The 18941-nt window shown below is 42.0% G+C and overlaps 1 long non-coding RNA gene across 1 annotated transcript; it reads right to left on the reverse strand.

The window, feature by feature from the left end:
- Positions 1-167: 167 nt before the first annotated feature.
- On the reverse strand, positions 168-18870 carry LOC308354505. Its single transcript, XR_013967869.1, has 3 exons — positions 18764-18870; positions 17706-17813; positions 168-1235 (listed from the first exon to the last, which is right to left on the reverse strand). It is a non-coding gene; the product is annotated as an uncharacterized lncRNA (long non-coding RNA).
- Positions 18871-18941: the final 71 nt, after the last annotated feature.

The following is an 18941-nucleotide window of genomic DNA, read 5'->3' on the forward strand; positions in this document are numbered from 1 at the left end:
GGGAGAAAAGGGCTATTTCAGACTGGGTAGGAGCTGCTGGGGAAAGTCAGCCAGCCGTCAGATTGGGAAGAAGAACTGGTCAGGGCAGACTGTGCTCCAGTGTGGGGGCCAGTGTGGGTGACTGAACAAAGACAGTTTCCTAGGGGAATTCTGCAAATCTCCTTCATAATAACAACAACTACTGCTATTTATTGAGGATATGGTTCTGAGGCTTCTGACCATGACACATGTACTTGTCTCCATTTCACAAGAAGAAAACCAAAGTTCATAAATCCAGCACAGAAGAAAGTTAAACAGCCTGAGATTTAGAATCAGAAGGCTCACTCTTACTTTTCTATACCAATGGCAGAACTTTTCTGGAAAATTATTAGAATTTATCAAGAGCCTAAAAATGTTTATATCTTTTAAAACGGTAACTCTACTTTTGGGGAGATGCCTAACAAAGTAAGTTTTGCCAGCTTAATGTACAAAGATGTATATAAATTGTGGAAGCAGCCTAAATGGCTGGTTAATAAACAGTCATTTGAAAATGATTATTACAAAAAAATGTTTAGTACCATGGGGGGAAATGTTTGTATCAAAAGTAGTGATGAGATAACAGCAGGTTATGGAAAAATAAAATTACCTATGTGGTAAGATGTGAACAATGTTAAAAAGATACATGGGAAAAGGCTGGAAAGAAATGCAGTTGCTACTGGTTTATTCCAGCATCTTCTCCTGTATAAACTTGAAAGTTTTGGGTGTTTTTCAATAGCTACCCTCAGTGACAAAATGCCACCCGCCCTTTTCTCACTGGGTAGGCTTTAATGATGGACGCTACTTCCAGGAATTAGAATAATCAGTCTCCTTCTGGTGTTTAAGATTAATTTTAAATGTTTACACAATAAAAATACTCATTTTCGAAATGTCCATCTCAAGTTCCCCTTCAAAGCTCCTGCCCCACCGCCTCCCCAGGGAAGCTAGACCTGGCCGTGGCTCTGGTGGTTAGAGGCGAGGGTGGAGGAACACAGGCTGTCCTCGACTTCCCTGCTAGTTCCTTTCCGTGGGAGGGCTAGGGAAAGGGCTATGGAGGCCCAGGTCTTCCTATCTGACAGCCGTGGGGAAGCCATGGTCTCTCTCATGGTTGGCCACTGCTCTTCAAGGCTAACTGGCTGCTGGTTGCCATCTTCCTCTGTCTGGCACCATCAAAACACTGGCTCGCTTGTGCAGAACTTTCTGAATCTCACCTTCCTTACCTGTAAAATAGAAAGAAAACAGATGCTGTTATGTGGGTGGTGTGGAAACAGAATAAAATAATATATGTGGGAGCACTATCAACTGCAAAGTTGAATATGTAAAGTTCAACATGTAAAGCTGAAACTACGTAAACAATGTTCTCTATTATTATTACTTTGAGGAGACTATTATTCGGAATGTCTACTATTATTTGAAATGGATACCTCCACTTAGAGATCAAATAGGTATTTCACTTAATAGGTAGAAACAGAACTGGTGAATATCACCCCCCCACCCCACCCCAGCTCTTCATCCAGTCTTCCCCGTCTCAGTTAAAGAGCATCTCCACCCTTCCAGTGATGCAGGCCAAACCTTTTCGAGTAGCTGTGGCCCTCTCCTTCTCTCACACCTCACTCACATCCAATCCCTCAGCTGACCGTGCTGACTTTTAAACCAAAACTACAAGTCAATAGCTTCTTCCCACTTGGGCTACTAGCCGTCGGAGCCATCTCACCTCTCTCGGGCAACCGTCCTCCAACTGGTCTTCCTTCTCTACCCTTGCTTCCCTGAGATCAGCTCCACAATGCAGCCAGAGTGAGCCTTGTCAAACCTAAGTTGGTTCACATTACTTTTGCTTCCAAACCCTTCAGTGGCTTTCCATCTCACTCAGAGTAAAACCCAAAGGCCTTGCCAAGGTGTACAAGGCCTCATATGATCTGGGCACTGGTCTCCTCTCTGACCTTGCTCCTCCCACTCTCTCCTTCACTCAATTCGCCTCAGCCGCTCCATCTTCTCCATGTTCGTCCCACAAGCCAAGTGTGCTCCTGCCTCGGGGCCTTCGTACTCTCTCATTCCTCTGGCATGAATAGTCTTTCTCCAGATGCTCACAGGACTTGCTCCCTCACCGCAACAGAGTTGTTTTCCCTGATCACCAAATTTAGAACAACACACTCTTGCCCTATCCCTCTTTTCTGCTTTTCCCCCTTTCTTAGCAGTTAGCACCCCTGACATGTTACATATTTATCTGCTTATGGTCTGCTTTCTCCCACTAAAATGCAGGACTTTGCCCAGTGTTATATCCCTAATACCAAGTAAAGAAATGAATTCCTTCCAAGCATTTCTTTATAATGACCATTTCATAGATAAACCTGCCCAAGTCCAGTGGCAATTTTCAGTCCCTTGGGTTCTTCTGGATTGGGCTCCCTTCTTTGTGTATTGAGGAAAATCACATGCTTCCTTCTACGTCCTGAAGGGTAACAAAGCCCATTTCTATGTTCAACTTCAAGTGGTAATTATCCTGGCACTTGGAGTTTGGGGTTGGAGAGAAGAGGAGGGGATTCGCCCATAGTGTCTGACCATCTCTGATGCTCTTCCTGATGTCTATAGCTGGCTGGAGTCTGGCAAGATGCATTCTGCCACAGCCCACTTTCTGGGAAGCTGCACTGTGGTAAAGACAAATACACGTAAATAACCAAGAAATGTGACTTAGGAAGTGGGTAGGTGTGGGGCAGTTATTATATTTACAGAGGGTGGAGGGAGGAGGACCCAGCAGAGCGTACACCTGGGGATCCACAGAGATGTTACTGGTCTTAAGAGTTGGGAGATGGGGGTCACATAAGACCATGAACTCTAGGGACGCTTCCATCTACATTTGCCACCCCACTTGGTTCAACTTTCACAGGAGACCAAAAGAAAACTCAGTAGCCATTCAACTTGCGTGATAACTATGTCTGACCTCAGGGAGCTTTGTCTTAAGGGGAGAAGGAGCATGTCTCTATTCTCTTTAAGATAGAGGCTGATCCCCACATAATGACCATCTCATTTACGGGCACACGTGATCATGGTACTCCTGTCTTCGGGTGCTACAGGCCCCAACCCTGCTCTTCTAACTTTAGCTGGCATTGGGTTACCTTCCCTGCCCCTTATACAGAAAGCTGCACTTCCCTGAACTGTTTTCAACAAGCTGTTCTCTTCCTCCTCAGACCTGCCTGGGCTGGCTAGGGCACTCCACAACAATGTTCTATTTTCCCTTGGCAGAACCTGGCTCTGGCTCCAATCCTTTGCCACCAGAGGCACCTGTATGCAACTACCCGGGAGAGACCAGCAGGGGGAGCCAGGAAAATCTGGATTCTTCAGTGAGACAAGAGGGGTCAAGGACAAAAGCTACTTCTCAAGAGGTTCAGGTAATTTTTTCCTCATTTAAGATACACAGAACCAAGTGCACTGTTAAAACAACTGATTGTGATGTTCAGGTGAGTGGAAAGCCAAAGGGAATTCATCCATTCGGTCATCAGCAACTGTTTATTAAGCATCCACTACATGCCAGCCCAGGTACTGCATATACAGTAATTAATGACAAAGACTGCTGGAAGTCCCTAACCTCATACATTAGGGTTAGTGGACTAGGAGGGAGAATAGGTAAGTAGAGGTCTAGGCACTTGGATCAAAGTGAAGATGCAGGACAGTTTTATAGAACTCTGGGAGTGGGAGAGACAAAAGAACAGAGTTTGAGGCCAGAAAACTCCTTTGATTCTACCAATGCAAAAAACTGCCAGAGAAAGAATGTGAGGCCCAATAAAACTGCTAAAAGCAATCTAAATGACAGCACACATGCCAGTATCTAAGGGAAATTGCTTTAACAAGTAGAAACTGAAAACTTGATCAATATACTGACTTTGTTTCAAAATAATCCAGTGGGGATAAGGAGTAGATGGAAGTAGAGATAAAACAAGATTGGCCACATGTTGATGATTGCACAAACTGGGTGGCAGGTACCTGCTAATTCATTATATTATTCTCTCTACTTTTGCATATCTTTGAAAATTCCCATAGGAAAAGTTCATATGTACCAACAACTTGGTCAATAACCACTACAGACAAGTTTCACAGAAGACACTGTATTTGTTACAGGAGAAAACTGAGCATCTCTGCTCATCCAAAATTCTTGAAGAGTACAGAACACACTGAGGCTGTGGACATTTTCTCTCCTGTTCCCACTTCTCTCATAGGTCTGTTGCCAGAGCCCCGGATTCTGATCCTTCAAAGAATGGCACAATGAATGCAAGTTATTCACTGAGGCTCCTTACCTGTGTTATTTACCAAAGCGGGGAAGAAGAAACTCAAAACCTCCCTTGGGGAAAATACTGAGAAGTAAATTCTATCTTCTGTTGCTCAATAAGGAAGGAGTGTGTGGTAATGATGAAGAGAAGGGGATCAGTGGGAGTCAGGGATTAATTCTGTTCCCAGTAGCAATGTAAGGTCACCGGACAACCTTGAACTAATCCCATAATCTCTGGAAACTCCTCCTTTCTTTTTTTTTTTTTTTAAAGACTTTTTTAATTTATTCATTTGATAGGCAGAGATCACAAGTAGGCAGAGAGGCAGGCAGAGAGAAAGGGGGAAGCAGGCTCCCCGCTGAGCAGACAGCCCGATGTGGGGCTCGATCCCAGGACCCTGGGATCATGACCCGAGCTGAAGGCAGAGGCTTTAACCCACTGAGCCACCCAGGCACCCCGAAACTCCTCCTTTCTAAAGAACATATTACATATGGAAACCATACTTGTGAATGTTTGTTTTGGCAGCATAAGAAAAGTTCAAAAGATAGGTTCTTTCCCATGTGTCTCATCAGTATGACATCTCAGGAATGGTTATTTACAAATAAGCCTACAGTAGATTGTAAGGTTGGTGCCACTCTTGATCTCTGGAGAGCTCTGCTTTAAGAAAAGGTTTTCTTAGCAGGCCTCCTACCTCAGAGACTCAACTCACAACTGGCAGGAAGTATTGGGTCTGAGCTGAGGCAGATGGGAGTAGTCTGTGTTTCTATGAGGATGACCTAAAAACAGCAGCCAGCATTCTCTGACATTAGGGGGATGATGCTTGATAGCTAATGAGTCTGGGTCCAGAAAAAACAGTGCAAAAACAAGGTTATCTAGAAAAGTTAAAAGCAACCCAGAAAACAGGATGAAATAAGAGCATAACAAAAATAGCACAGCAGAGCGAGGAAATAAACACTTCATAATTATTTTAAATGACAAGAGTACTGATTATACAAATGATCCACACAGAAATTTGTGTTCCAAAGAAAGTGAGAAGAAAAATACAAAATACTGATCACAATACACAAATGTACTCAGAAGCATGCTTGCAGTAATAAAAGTAGAGAAGTCACAAAGCTACAGTAATCAAAACAACATGGTACCAGTGTAAGGATAATAAATATATATATCAATGGAATAGAACTGAGAATCCAGAAATAAAATAATACATCTATGGATAATTGATTTTCCACAAGGTACCAAGACCATTTAATGGGGGAAAAGATAGTCTTTCAACAAATGGTGCTGGGACAGTTGGATAGACATATGCAAAATATGACACTAAAAGTATAAGCAACCAAAGAAAAAAACAACTAGATTTCATCAAAATTTAAAACTTGTATGCGCCAAAGAGCTATCAAGAAAGTGAAAGCAGGGGCACCTGGGTGGCTCAGTGGGTTGAAGCCTCTGCCTTTGGCTCGGATTATGATCCCAGGGTCCTGGGATCGAGCCCCACACTGGGCTCTCTGCTTGGCGGGGAGCCTCCTTCCCCCTCTCTCTCTGCCTGCCTCTCTGCCTAATTCTGATCTCTCTGTCAAATAAATAAAATCTTAAAAAAAAAAAAAGTGAAAGCAGGGGTGCCTGGCTGATTCAGTTGATGGATGGAGCTTGGGACTCTTGAACTTGGGGTTATGAGTTTGAGTTCCATATTGGGTGTAGAGAGTACTTAAAAATAAAATCTTTTTATAAAGTGGGGGGTGGTGGCTCAGTCAGTTGGGCATCTGCCTTTGGCTTGGGTCATGACACCAGGATCCTGGGATGGAGCCCTGCACTGGGCTCCCTGCTCAGCGGTGAGCCTGCCCCTCCCCCTGCTTGTGCTCTTTCTCTCAAATAAATAAATAATCTTTTAAAAAAAATCAGATTTTAGGGGTGCCTGGGTGGCTCAGTGGGTTAAGGCTCTGCCTTCGGCTCAGGTCATGATCTCAGGGTCTTGGGATTGAGCCCCACACTGGGCTCTCTGCTCAGCAAGGAGCCTGCTTCCCCCACTCTCTCTGCCTGCCTCTCTGCCTACTTGTGGTCTCTGTCTCTCTCTCTCTGTCAAATAAATAAAAATCTCCTTTTAAAAAATCAGATTTTAGGGGCGCCTGAGTGGCTCAATGGGTTAAAGCCTCTGCCTTCGGCTCAGGTCATGATCCCAGGGTCCTGGGATGGAGCCCCGAGTCGGGCTCTCTGCTCAGCAGGGGGCCTGCTTCCCTTCCTCTCTCTGCCTACCTCTCTGCCTGCTTGTGATCTCTGTCAAATAAATAAATAAAATCTTTAAATAAATAAATAAATAAATAAAATCAGATTTTATTTATTTATTTGAGAGAGAGAGAGAGAGCACCAGCTCGAGGGAGGGATAGAGGGAAAAGCAGACTCCCTGCTGAGCAGGGAGCCCAATTCGGGACTTGTTCCGGGACCCTGGGATCATGATCTGAGCTGAAGGCAGATGCTTAACCGGCTGAGCCACCCAGGGGCCCAATAAATAAATCTTCAAAATAAAAGTGGGGGGCACCTGGGAGGCTCAGTGGGTTGAGTGTCCAACTCTTTGTTTTGGTTCAAGTCATGATTTCAGGGTCCCGGGATCAAGCCCCACACTGAGCCCCATGTGGGACTCCACACTCAATGTGGAATCCGCTTGAGATTCTCTCTCTCCCTATCTCTCTCTCTCTTTCTCTCTCAAGTAAATAAATAATTAAATAAAGTCTTAAAAAAAAAAAAAAAAGACAGTGAGAGCACTGGAGTGCCTGGCTGGCTCAGTCAGTAGAGAATGTGACGCTTGATCTCAGGGTCATGAGTTCAAGCCCCACGTTGGGTGTAGAGATTACTTTAAGAAATCAATTATTTTAGGGGCGCCTGGGTGGCTCAGTCATTAAGCATCTGCCTTCAGCTCAGGTCATGATCCCAGGATCCTAAGATCCAGCCCCATCAGGCTCCCTGCTCAGTGGAAAGCCTGCTTCTCCCTCTTCCCCTGCCTGCCGCTCTGCTTACTTGTGCCCTCTCTCTCTTTCTCTCTCTGTCAAATAGATAAACAAAATCTTTTTAAAAATTATTTTTATAAATAAATAAATAAATAAATAAATAAATAAAAACTTAAAAGGAGCGTCTGGGTGGCTCAGTGGGTTGAGTGTCCAATTCTTGATTTTGGCTCAGGTCATGCTCTCAGGGTCCTGGGATCGAGCCTCATGTTGGGCTCTTCACTCAGTGGGGAGTCTACTTGAGATTCTTTCTCTCCCTCTCCCTCTCTCCCTGCTCACACACTCTCTCTGTTTCTCTCTTATATCAATAAATAAATCTTTATAAGTCTGTAAAAAAAAATTTAAAGTGAAAGCATAACCCATAGATTGGGAGAAAATATCTCATATTTGAGAAAAATCTATTCAGAATACATAAAGAACCCTTACAACTCAACAACAAAGAAGACAAACAACCCAATTTAAAAATGGGCAAATGACTGTAATAAACACTGCTTCAAAGAAGATAAATGGCCAACAAGCACATGAAAAGACACTCAACATTCTGTTATTAGTTATTAGGAAAGTGCAAATCAAAACCACAATAAGATACCACTTTACCCCACTAGGATGACAATAATAAAATAAGGTGGGGGGTGAGTGGGAATAACAAGTGTTAGCAAGGACATGGAGAAGTTTTAACGCTCCCACATTGCTGGTAAAAATGTAAAGGAGCAGTCACTGTGGACTGACAGTTCCTCAAAAAGTTAAACACAGAATTACCCAGGAATTCCACTCCTGGGAATATATCCCTCCTCCCAAATTAAAACAAATATCAAACAAGAACCTGTACATGAATGTTCATAGCAGCATTATTCATAATAGCCAAATGTGGAAAAAACCACCAGCTGATTAATGGATCAAGGAAATGTGGTATACCCATACAAGGGATATTATTCAGCCATAAAAAGGAATGAAATACTGATACATGCTGCAATACAGATGAATCTCAAACACATTACTTCTAGGAAAAGAAGCCAGACACAAAAGGTCAAATGTAGTATGATCCCATCGATACGAAATGTCCGGAATAGGTAAATCCCTAGAAAGGGAAAGAAGATCAAGGAGAATGGAGAGTGAATGCTAACAGATAGTAGGTTTCTTTTTGGAGTGGTGACAATATTCTGGAATTAAGATGGTGATGATGGTTGCACGACCTTGTTAATATATTAAAAACTGCTCAATTGTAGCTGTAAATTGAATTTTATAGTATGTGAATTATAGCTCAATTTTAACAAGTAGAGCATTCATAAGTTTTTTGTTAAATTTTCCTGAAGTTCATTACATTTTTTAAAAAAAGATTTCATTTATTTGAGAGAGAGCAAGAATGAGCTGGAGAAGGGAGGAGCTGAAGGAGATAGAGAGGGAGAAGCGGACTCCCCGCTGAGCAGGGAACCTGATGTGGGGCTCCATCCCAGGACCCTGAGATCGTGACCTTAGCTGAAAGCTGACACTTAACTGACTGAGCCAACCAGGCACCCCTAAATGTGTTTTAAATGTGTCATTGGTCTTAATGGTGCAGGGATATACTGAAATCTGAAGGCTTGCGTCCATCTCTTTGCAATTCATTTGTCATCATCATTTTCCATCTCATCCCTGATCCACAACCGCATACCAAACCCCTAGCCATTACAGAACACAGACCACCAAGGTCTTTCATTCTTCAGTACCTGTGCTCATGATGCTCCTTCTGTCTGGACACTCACGCCCTAGGTCTACCTCATCCAATCCTATCTTGTCTTTCAATACCTAACACAAATGTCACTGGTGCCTTGAAACTCCTCCAACTTTGCCCTAACCCCAACTCAGAAAATGTACTTTCTCTGTACCTCTCTCTGTATGTTCCTCTATAGTGGCATTTCTTATATTCTATTGTAATGGTTTAGTGCCATGTCTTTCCTTTTTCCTTCCTCCTCCCTCTTCACTTCAGACAAGGACCCTGAGGAGGCACAGCTTTCCTATTCCATTTCTACCACCAGTATAGTGTTTAGAACAGAGTAGCAAGAGAAGAAACCAACACTGATGGAATGCCTATTAATGCAGAGTATATATCAAATAATCTTTACAACTATCCTGTAAAGTATATATTACCATCCCCATTTTACAGATGAATAGGCAGGTTAAGAAATGTTGAGTAACTTTCCCAAGATCATTCGATTTGTTAAGTGATGGAGTAGAGGGGTTGAGATCAGAACTGGTCTTCTGTGCAATTCCAGGCTTCTCCCTGTCAGTACAGTGAGGCAGGTTTTAGCACAGGCTATGGGACCAGACTGCCTGGGTACATATCCTGGCTCTTCCGCTTACTATCCTTTGCTTTAGGCAAATCATTTAACCTATGATCATTTCTTCATCTACAAAACGAGGATTATAATTGTGCTTGCACATAGGGTTTTATGGAGAATAGATAAGATGTTTATAAAAAAATACTTATGGGGCATCTGAGTGGCTTAGGAGGTTAAGCATCTGCCTTCAGCTCAGGTAAAGATCCCAGGGTTCGGGGCGCCTGGGTGGCTCAGTGGGTTAAGCTCTGCCTTTGGTTCAGGTCATGATCTCAGGGTCCTGGGATCAAGCCCCACATCAGGCTCTCCGCTCAGCAGGGAGCCTGCTTCCCCTCTCTCTCTGCCTGCCTCTCTGCCTACTTGTGATCTCTCTCTCTCTGTCAAATAAATACAATCTTAAAAAAAAAAAAAATCCCAGGGTTCTGTGATTGAGCCCAGCATTGGGCTCCCTGCTCAGTGGGGTGTCTGCTTCTCCCTCTCCTTCCCTCTCTCACTCATTCTCTCTCTCTAAAATAAATAAATAAAATCTTAATAAAAAAACTCTTCGAACAGTATCTGGCACATACTAAGTGCTCAATAAATGTTAGTTATGATGCTTTTATTACTGGCACAATTTGAGCTACTATTTGGTAAATATTGGATGGCTGGATAAAATGTACATCATTCTAGGCAGAGATTGCTAGATTATCCAACTCACTGGCAAGGGAGGACTATAGTCTCTTAGGAACCCAGAGAGGAGGGGCAGCTGGGTGGCTCAGACAGTTGGGCATCTGCCTTTGGCTCAGGTAGTGATCCTGAGGCCCTGGGATCGAGTCCCACATTGGGCTGGGGAGTCTGCTTCTCCCTTTCACTCTATTTCTGTGCCCCTCTCTCTCTCTCTCTCTCAAATATATAGTTAGAATCTTAAAAAATAAAAAGGAATCCAGAAATGAGCTATTAAAGCTCTAATAAGTAAAAATACTAGTGTGATAATGTTTTGACCTTTTTAAGATTCTTTGAGCTGACAATGGCTATAAAACAGAGGAAACCAAATATTTTCAATTCCATTTCCAGATAATTTGGACTTGCTTAAACTATTCAGCATAAGAGGAGCAAAATCAGAGGTTCAGCTTGGCTCTAGCTTCTGATCCTAGATGGTGGCAGTAACAACAACGACAACAACAACATTAATAATAATAGCAGACGTTCTTAATATGTGAGGTGCTCTTCCAAATGCTTTACATACATTAACAATTTAATGTTTATTGGAGATTTCCCTACTATATCCAAGATAGCAGAAGCTCAGAGCAAAAAGGTTGTTACTAGCCTGATGGCAGAGCTATTCGAGGAATAGGAGCCTTTCTCATAAATCTGATGACTTATGAAGGTGACAAAAGGTTAGGCCACTCAGTGTTGGAGAGGACAAGATCCTAGAAAGTGGAAATGTTCCACCACTGCCGAGGTATCAGCAACGTGGCTGCAACTGGGCAGAATTTCTATTTCTAATGTCAGGATAATAAGGAAGTTGCTGCCAATACTGCATAAAACTCAAGACACTTAGCAGGGATGGCTGACTTCCAACTGAGCCATTAAGGTAAATGTAAAAGAAAGCTCCAGGTAGAAATATCATTAGGAACTCAGAGAACACACTGAGTGTTTGAAGCTGGTACTTAACCTTCTATTATTGAACTCAGGGTCTTGCCATGCTGGGACCAATCTGAGTTCACTTATGACACCCCCTCGTGCCTATAACACTGCTCATTTCTGTTATCTGAGCTTTACAGAGGTAATTAGGGCAGCAATCTCTTATGGCTGGGCCTCAAAGTACCAAGATGTTGATTTCTCCTGTCCTTGCATTTCCTTCCAGCCACAATTGTTCTGTGATCTTGTTTGGGATTCCTTTTTTCTCTTCTCCATCTCACTGTAACAGAGTCTGAAGAATATATAACATATATTAGCATTCCCTGACATACAAATCCTTCAGAGGATCTCTCTTAAGAGGAGAGGGAATGGAGCCAACCATGAGAAAAGAGAGGTGAAGGAAGTTTCGAAGAGAATAGTTCACGTGACTGTGCAACATGATAGAGACACCCAGGAGGGAACTGAGATAGATAATAAAAGGAAAAGCAGTGCTTGACACAGAAGATACTCAAGAGCTGTTTGAGGACTGAGAGAATTAAACAGTAACAGGAGAAAGAAATACCAGGATTCTAAAGGTAGAACAGACGTATTTTCCCAGCTACCTTGTTACTCCCAGACCCAGCATATATTTAATAGATAAACATCAGACTTACACATTGTTTATGTAAATACAAATGCTAATTACAACACTAAATGATAAATTAAAGGTAATTCATGGTAAACACCACAGTCCAGGGATGCCTGGGTGGCTCAGTCGGTTAAGCATCTGCCTTCAGCTCAGGTCGTGATCCTAGGGTCCTGGGATCAAGTCCCCCATCAGGCTCCCTGCTCAGTGGGGAGTCTACTTATCCCTCTGCCCCTCACCCCGCTTGTGCTCTCTCTCTCTCTCTCACCCGCTCTCTCTCCCCCTCCCTCAAATAAATAAATAAAATATCCAAACAAACAAACACCATGGTCCAGGCTTGGCACACCTGAAATACACAGATGAATGTTCTTTTTACATTTTGAAGACAGAACAAATAATAGGACAAAAGTGTTGCCTTCCTAAAGTTAACCCATAGAGCCTATGCCAAGGTCAACTGTTCCAACTCCAAACTCAGGACTTTCCTTTCCTGCTCCCCCTCCCTCCCTTTCCTGCTCCCTCTCCCTGCTCCCTCTCCCATCTCTGAGCAACTCTGTTTATTGTGAATTCTCTTGGCTTGGTTTCTCACTTCCACTTTGAGACCCATTTCTTACTCACCAGCACCTGCCTTCATGGATTTCACACATTCTCATTGTGCTCATGAGTTCTAAGGCTAGATCCTTTGTGCCTTCTTCCCAGCCTCCTTTTGTTCTGGTTCCTCCTTAGTTCATCCCCACTAACCTGCATCGTACTTGGATTTTTCTGTCCATTAGTTCCATATCAAACTGCTTGCTGGGCATTTCTACATGCATATGTCAAATTCAAAATCACTGAGGCCAAATCCATTATTTATCCCCAAATCTGCTCCCCCTCTCAACCTCCCTGGCATAGCTATGGGTCAATTAGAATGGAGGCACAACCATTTAGAGACCTACTGGCCAGTAGGCCAGATCAGTATATTGGGTCCAATGTCAGCCTTGCCCATAATCCTTCTAGCCACTTCCAGTCCTATTCAGCTGAACTTCTTCAGGCAGTTGTCCATTCTCACATTCTCCCTTCATCATCTTTTCCTTCCATAATCCATACATTTAACTTCCCGAACAACCCCACCCAAACGAAACTCCTCCTGACAAAATCACTAATGGTTTTCTTGTTGCTAAAACCGATGGATTCTTTTTAGTTCTTAAGTGACCCTCTAGTATCATTAACAATGTTGACCACTCCCTCCTTCCTGAAACTCTTTCTCTAGCTTCTCTACCACCACACTCTCCTGACTGCAATCTACCCATCTTTGACTGCTTTTTCTAGGCACCCCTCCCCAAACCAGCTTTTCCTCTTGTTCCTTATCTCAATGAATGACACCACCATCTCCTAAGTTTCTAAACCCAGAAACCAATTTCCTTGGCCTCTCCTACTTGCTATTGACATCCCTCGGTCATGGAGTCTTTCTTATTCTTCTTTCTAGTTTGCCTCTCTTCAGCTTCATTACCTATATTTGTAGAGCACTTACTATGTGCCAGGCAGGAGTGTTCTAGGTGCTTTAATCCTCACAGCAAGCCCCTAAGGTAAAATTTTTTTTTAAAGATTTTATTTATTTGACAGAGAGAGATCACAAGTAGGCAGAGAGGCAGGCAGAGAGAGAGAAGTGGAAGCAGGCACCCTGCCATGCAGAGAGCCCGATGCGGGACTCGATCCCAGGACCCTGAGATCATGACCTGAGCTGAAGGCAGAGGCCTAACCAACTGAGCCACCCAGGCGCCCCTCCCCTAAGGTAAATTTTATTATCATCTCCAGTTTTCAGATTAGGAAGAGACCTAGGTTGGTTAAGTAACTTGCATCAGGTCACATAGCTATTACATGGCAGAGCAGGATTCAAACTGAGGCAGCTTGACTTAATTCTGGGTCCAGGTCCGCCATTCTCCTTTACCTACATTAGTCCAAAAGCCTCCTTGCTGGTCTTCCATCTTTCTGTCTTGGCTTCTTCTAATCCTCTACTCTGCAGCCTGAGTGCTCTTGTTAAAACATGTCACACTCTTGCTTAAAACTTTTACTGACTCCTCATTGCCTTCAGGATAAAGTCTACACACTCAGGGACCTCCATAACCTGGTCAGCAAGTATTCACCTCTTTGGCTGCTTGGTTTTTGGCCTCATTTTAATCACCATCCTGACTGCCCCACTAGCATAGTGATAGCCTACATTTCCAGGCTTCTGCACATTGTCTGATCTGCCAAGAACACTAACTCCTTCCCCATTCAGATTATACTTTTTCCGCTAAGCCTTTTCTAACCTCCTAAAACTAGGCCATAACCCCCCCCCACCCCGCCGCCCCGTGCATTCCCACAGCCCCCAGTACTAATCTCCACTGTAGCATTTCTTTTACTGTGGTTTTGCCTACTAGTATCTGCTCTATCACAAAATTATGAGCTTCTTGAGAACAAGGACCTTGTAAAGTTCACTGTTGTATCCTCAGTACTCAGCTTAGTGCCTGACTGGTATGCAGTGGCTATTTAATAATCACTGAATCAATAAGCCTTTATTGTCTGTATCACACTCTTTAACACCTACTTACAAATGCCATGTAATAGTTCCATTTTCATATGTGTTAGCCTGATTTTTATGACCAGATTCTGAGTTTCTGGAAGATAGCAAATATACTCAGTACTTCAGAGTTAGAGGTTGCTGACACAAAGACTGACACAACTAGTATTTATTCAGGGCTGAGTGAACATCAACAATCCAGTGGTGTACGTACTATTTTTATCTCTCTCAACCTCCATTTGAGGAAACAGAGTCACAGGAATTTAGTAGCTTCCCTAAGATGACATAGCCAGTAAGTGACAGAGCTGGGATTTGATTTCTGACATTGGTACCTGTACTCCTTTTTTTTTTTTTTTGAGATTTTGTTTATTTGACAGACAGAGATCACAAGTAGGCAGAGAGGCAGGCAGAGAGAGGGGGGAAGCAGGCTGCCCACTGATCAGAGAGCCCGATGCGGTGCTCAATCCCAGGGCCTTGGGATCATGACCTGAGCCGAAGGCAGAGGTTTTAACTCACTGAGCCACCCAGGCACCCCTGGTACCTGTACTCTAACCACAGTAAGAACAGGCTGAGGAAACAGAATTACAGATGCTAAGAATTTACCCAAGACCATACTGTAGTGCTGAGACTGGAACCCAGGTCTTTCCAAAGCCTACACCCTTAACTATTTGGCATATGGCTTCTCTTGCTTTAAATGTCAGCACTAAAACGCATAATGGGTGTTGATAAATTTTAAAAGATTTTAAAAATCTCGGGACGCCTGGGTGGCTCAGTTGGTTAAGCAGCTGCCTTCGGCTCAGGTCATGATCCCAGCGTCCTGGGATCGAGTCCCGCATCAGGCTCCTTGCTTGGTGGGGAGCCTGCTTCTCCCTCTGCCTCTGCCTACCACTCTGTCTGCCTGTGCTTGCTTGCTCTCTCTCTCTAACAAATAAATTTTTTAAAAAATTTAATTAAAAAAAAAGATTTTAAAAATCTCTTTAAAAGAGATTGAAGAATGGACATTGAGGAGGGTATGTGCTATGATGAGTGCTGTGAAATGTGTAAACCTGGTGATTCACAGACCTGTACCCCTGGGGATAAAAATACATTATATGTTTATTAAAATTTTTAAAAAAGACTAAAAAAAATAAAAGAGATTGAAGAATATTACATTCCCTTCCCAAAGAGGCATCACTGTAGCTTATTGGGTTAATTTACCTTAAATATCAACAGCTTAGTCTTATAAGCCAACTTAGTTTATATAGTCTCTAGTGTTATCCCTGCAACACTGAAGACTGTGTTTTCTTCAGTGTGAAAACCCATGTTTTCTAAGACTGGCCTCTAAGTAAAAATTGACTCTCATTCAGAAATTTATTATTCCCTTTATTTTTTCAAAACCAGTTACGTGATATTCCCAAGTTCTCTGCTTTTGTGGCTCCTCATTTCCTCAGTGTAGAAGGTCTTGTTTCTGAAAGTAACCTATGATGCACAAGCCCTCTTGGTTGTTTTATTGTTTACCCCTAAAAAATTACCATCCTCTGTAGGCTTATTAGACTCTTTATCTTTGTGTGGTACTCTGCTTTCCCCCTTTATTGCAAATATTTATTAAATACTTAACCGTGTATCAAAATGCAAATAACCTAACTCATTGAAGGCCCTATTTTCAAAGAAAACAGACTTGGGGTTTAGATATTGGGATATTATTTCCTTAACAAGCTTCATAAAGTCATCCTCTGCTCAGTTTGCAATTATATACCCAAGTATCTTTCAGCAAAATCTCAGTAGCTACTTCTACAGCACATTATATGGAGAGAGTAGCTGGAGCCAACTCATTAGATCTTACTCCAAAGATTTTTACCAACATGTTAGCCCTTTTTTGCTGACAAAAAAGATTCTTAAGACTTATTAGAGTTCTTCCACTAACATTCCCTGTTATCAAAATGAACTGTCCATCTTTCTTGGGAAATGCTCTGGAGGTTATTTCCTGAATTAACAGTATGGCTTTGCCTTTCTGGATCAGTAATGATTTAATATAAAACCGAGAATCAAACATCCCTGAAATATTTAGTAAAATATGAGTATTATATTTCACAACGTTGTCTTCAAGGATTGTATAATCCAAAATGAGTATATGAGTAGTGGTGTATCATATTGTTATTGTAGTAATATTTCTAGAAGAAATACGGAATTTGGAGTAACTATAGGCCGTGAAATATGGCCATATTGCACCAAAACATGAAGCAAAGTTCAAAACTAGATCATAAGAAAAAGACCAAAACATCATCAATGATGATGAAAGGCACATCTCTGAACTAAATCTGATTTCCCTGAGGAAGGAATAAGTACTTATTATAATAGAATACGCCTTTGAAGGACTGAGAAACCAGTCTCTCATTCTAGAAAAAAAAAAAATCAAATCAAATCATGCAGATAAATGTCTTACAGGTGAGAAAAAGCAGAGATGACTAAGCTGAAAAAAATCTCCTCTAGCCTGTCTTATATCGTTTCTAGGTAGTGCTGTTTCTGATAAGACACATGGCACAAAATATAGTTTCTCTGTATATCAAGGTAACTTACTGAAGATAGCAGTTTTCTGAATAGAAACCTTAGATAACAGCAACAGGTAATGCAGTTTGAGATCCTGAGGAAGAAATACTGGCACCCCTACATGGGCACAATAGATAATCTGAAAATGGTACAAGTGCTGGCCCGTGTATAGCCTGTCTCTATTATAATCAGAGGGGTGAGTATTATAATCTGGCAGAAGTAGCCCTTCAGAGTCTGCAGAGCATTTCATCAGGTAACTGAACACTCACTGCACACACAGGCAATAGATTAGAAGCTGAGGAATCAATCCAAAAGAACTCCGTTACTCTGAAATTAAAAACTGCATTCTCATTTTCTCAAGCCTATATATTTTATGTAATGAAACAGGATGTACATTATACTTCTCTTGCAGTGATGTAAGAGGATTTAGGATCCTCAAGGAAAATTGTGCAAAGAGCCCTTCTTCTCCTCCAGCCTTCTGCCTATAGAAATATCCTGATTCCCTGAAAAAAATGTAAGCTTTCTTTAGCAAATGAAATACACTCTGTTATTCTCTCCCTGACCATTTCACTTTGTTTTTCATGACACTTAAGACCACCTGACACTTTACATATTTATCACTTATCTTTCCCAACTAGAATACAAGCTCCGTAAGGGCAGAGGTTTCAAGTGTTTTGTTCACAGATATGTTCTCAGTATCTGGAACTGTATGTAGTATGTAGTAAGTTCTTAAAAAATTACAAAATTAATAAATGTGTTTTTAAAAGACCCCTGAATAATATATTGGAATTATTAAATCCTAAAATTTTGGCATACCTGTGTATATGTATATGTGAGTAAATTTATAGATTCTGTGTAATATTCAGCATAGGCCAAGTCAGGAGTCAGAAGATCAGAAGCTTGTGTGGGGAAACAGAAGCACGACTGCAAAAACAAAGCAACACATCTTATTAAATGGACTGAGGGAATCAAACACAGTCAGCAAACTTCTGTAAAAGTAAACTAAATTTATCTCTGTCCTTTCCATATCTGAAATCTGACTGTAGTAAATTCAAATTTACTTCAGATTGGTTGGATTGACATTAGCTTTCTTCCTTGATAAAGCTTTTGAAAGTTAGTGAAGTTTTTTTTCCTTCTCCCTAAATTACTGCCTAAATTACGCTGTAAAGATACAAGCCCTCAGATCGAAACAGTTTCCTATTTCTATTTTGAGATTTGCCTGAGTCACAAGGTAGTCTTGGAGAATCACTCTGCTCTGTCTCTCCATTTACTGAGACTGCCTAGGAACTCAAACTGTCAGCCAAACAGGAAGAGGACCCTTCTGCCTAACTCCAAAAGGCCCAAGTCATATGAATGTGGTGAGGTTTAATGATGGATATAAATCACTGCGAATGGATATCCCACAGGGTGGATGAAAAAAGTCGAACATTTGACTTAACTTCCTCTATATGAATTCAGGGCTGTAGAAAGGGTACACCATTAAATACAGCCCAGCAAATGTCCCAATGTTTGTATAACATGTATTTTCAACTAAAGAGACCCCTTCTGTATTCCTACTATACATGACACCCCCCAAACCCAAATATAAACAACGTAAAGTGACTGATCTGATCTTGGCAAAGTTATACTGTTAAAAAAAAAAAGTCAGTGTTCATAAAGATGTATAAGTCACAAAGGCCCTTTTTCTTTTTTCAGAAATGGATAAAAAGTGTTCCTTCCACCTGGATACTCTTATTTGAGCCCCCTATGTGATCTTGAGTTTCTCCTGCTTGTGTAGTTAGCATGTCCTAAGTTATTCTGCCATTGTGACTATAATTTCAAACCTTCCTCCCCACAACGATGCCTTTTGACAGAGTTACTCTTTCTGTACTCACACAAATGGAAACAGAAGAGATGAAAAGCCCTGGGGATGCAGTCAGTGTAGGTCTCAAATTGATCCTCTGCTAAGTACAACCTGAACTTCTCTGCCTCTCTCTTGTCTGGGTGGAGTTCCTTTCTGGGCTTAGTGATCTTTCATGGCATAGGAGGCTTAGGACCCAGGGGGCGCCTTTC

This window comes from Martes martes (assembly GCF_963455335.1).
Source record: "Martes martes genome assembly, chromosome: 13".
Taxonomy (NCBI): domain Eukaryota; kingdom Metazoa; phylum Chordata; class Mammalia; order Carnivora; family Mustelidae; genus Martes; species Martes martes.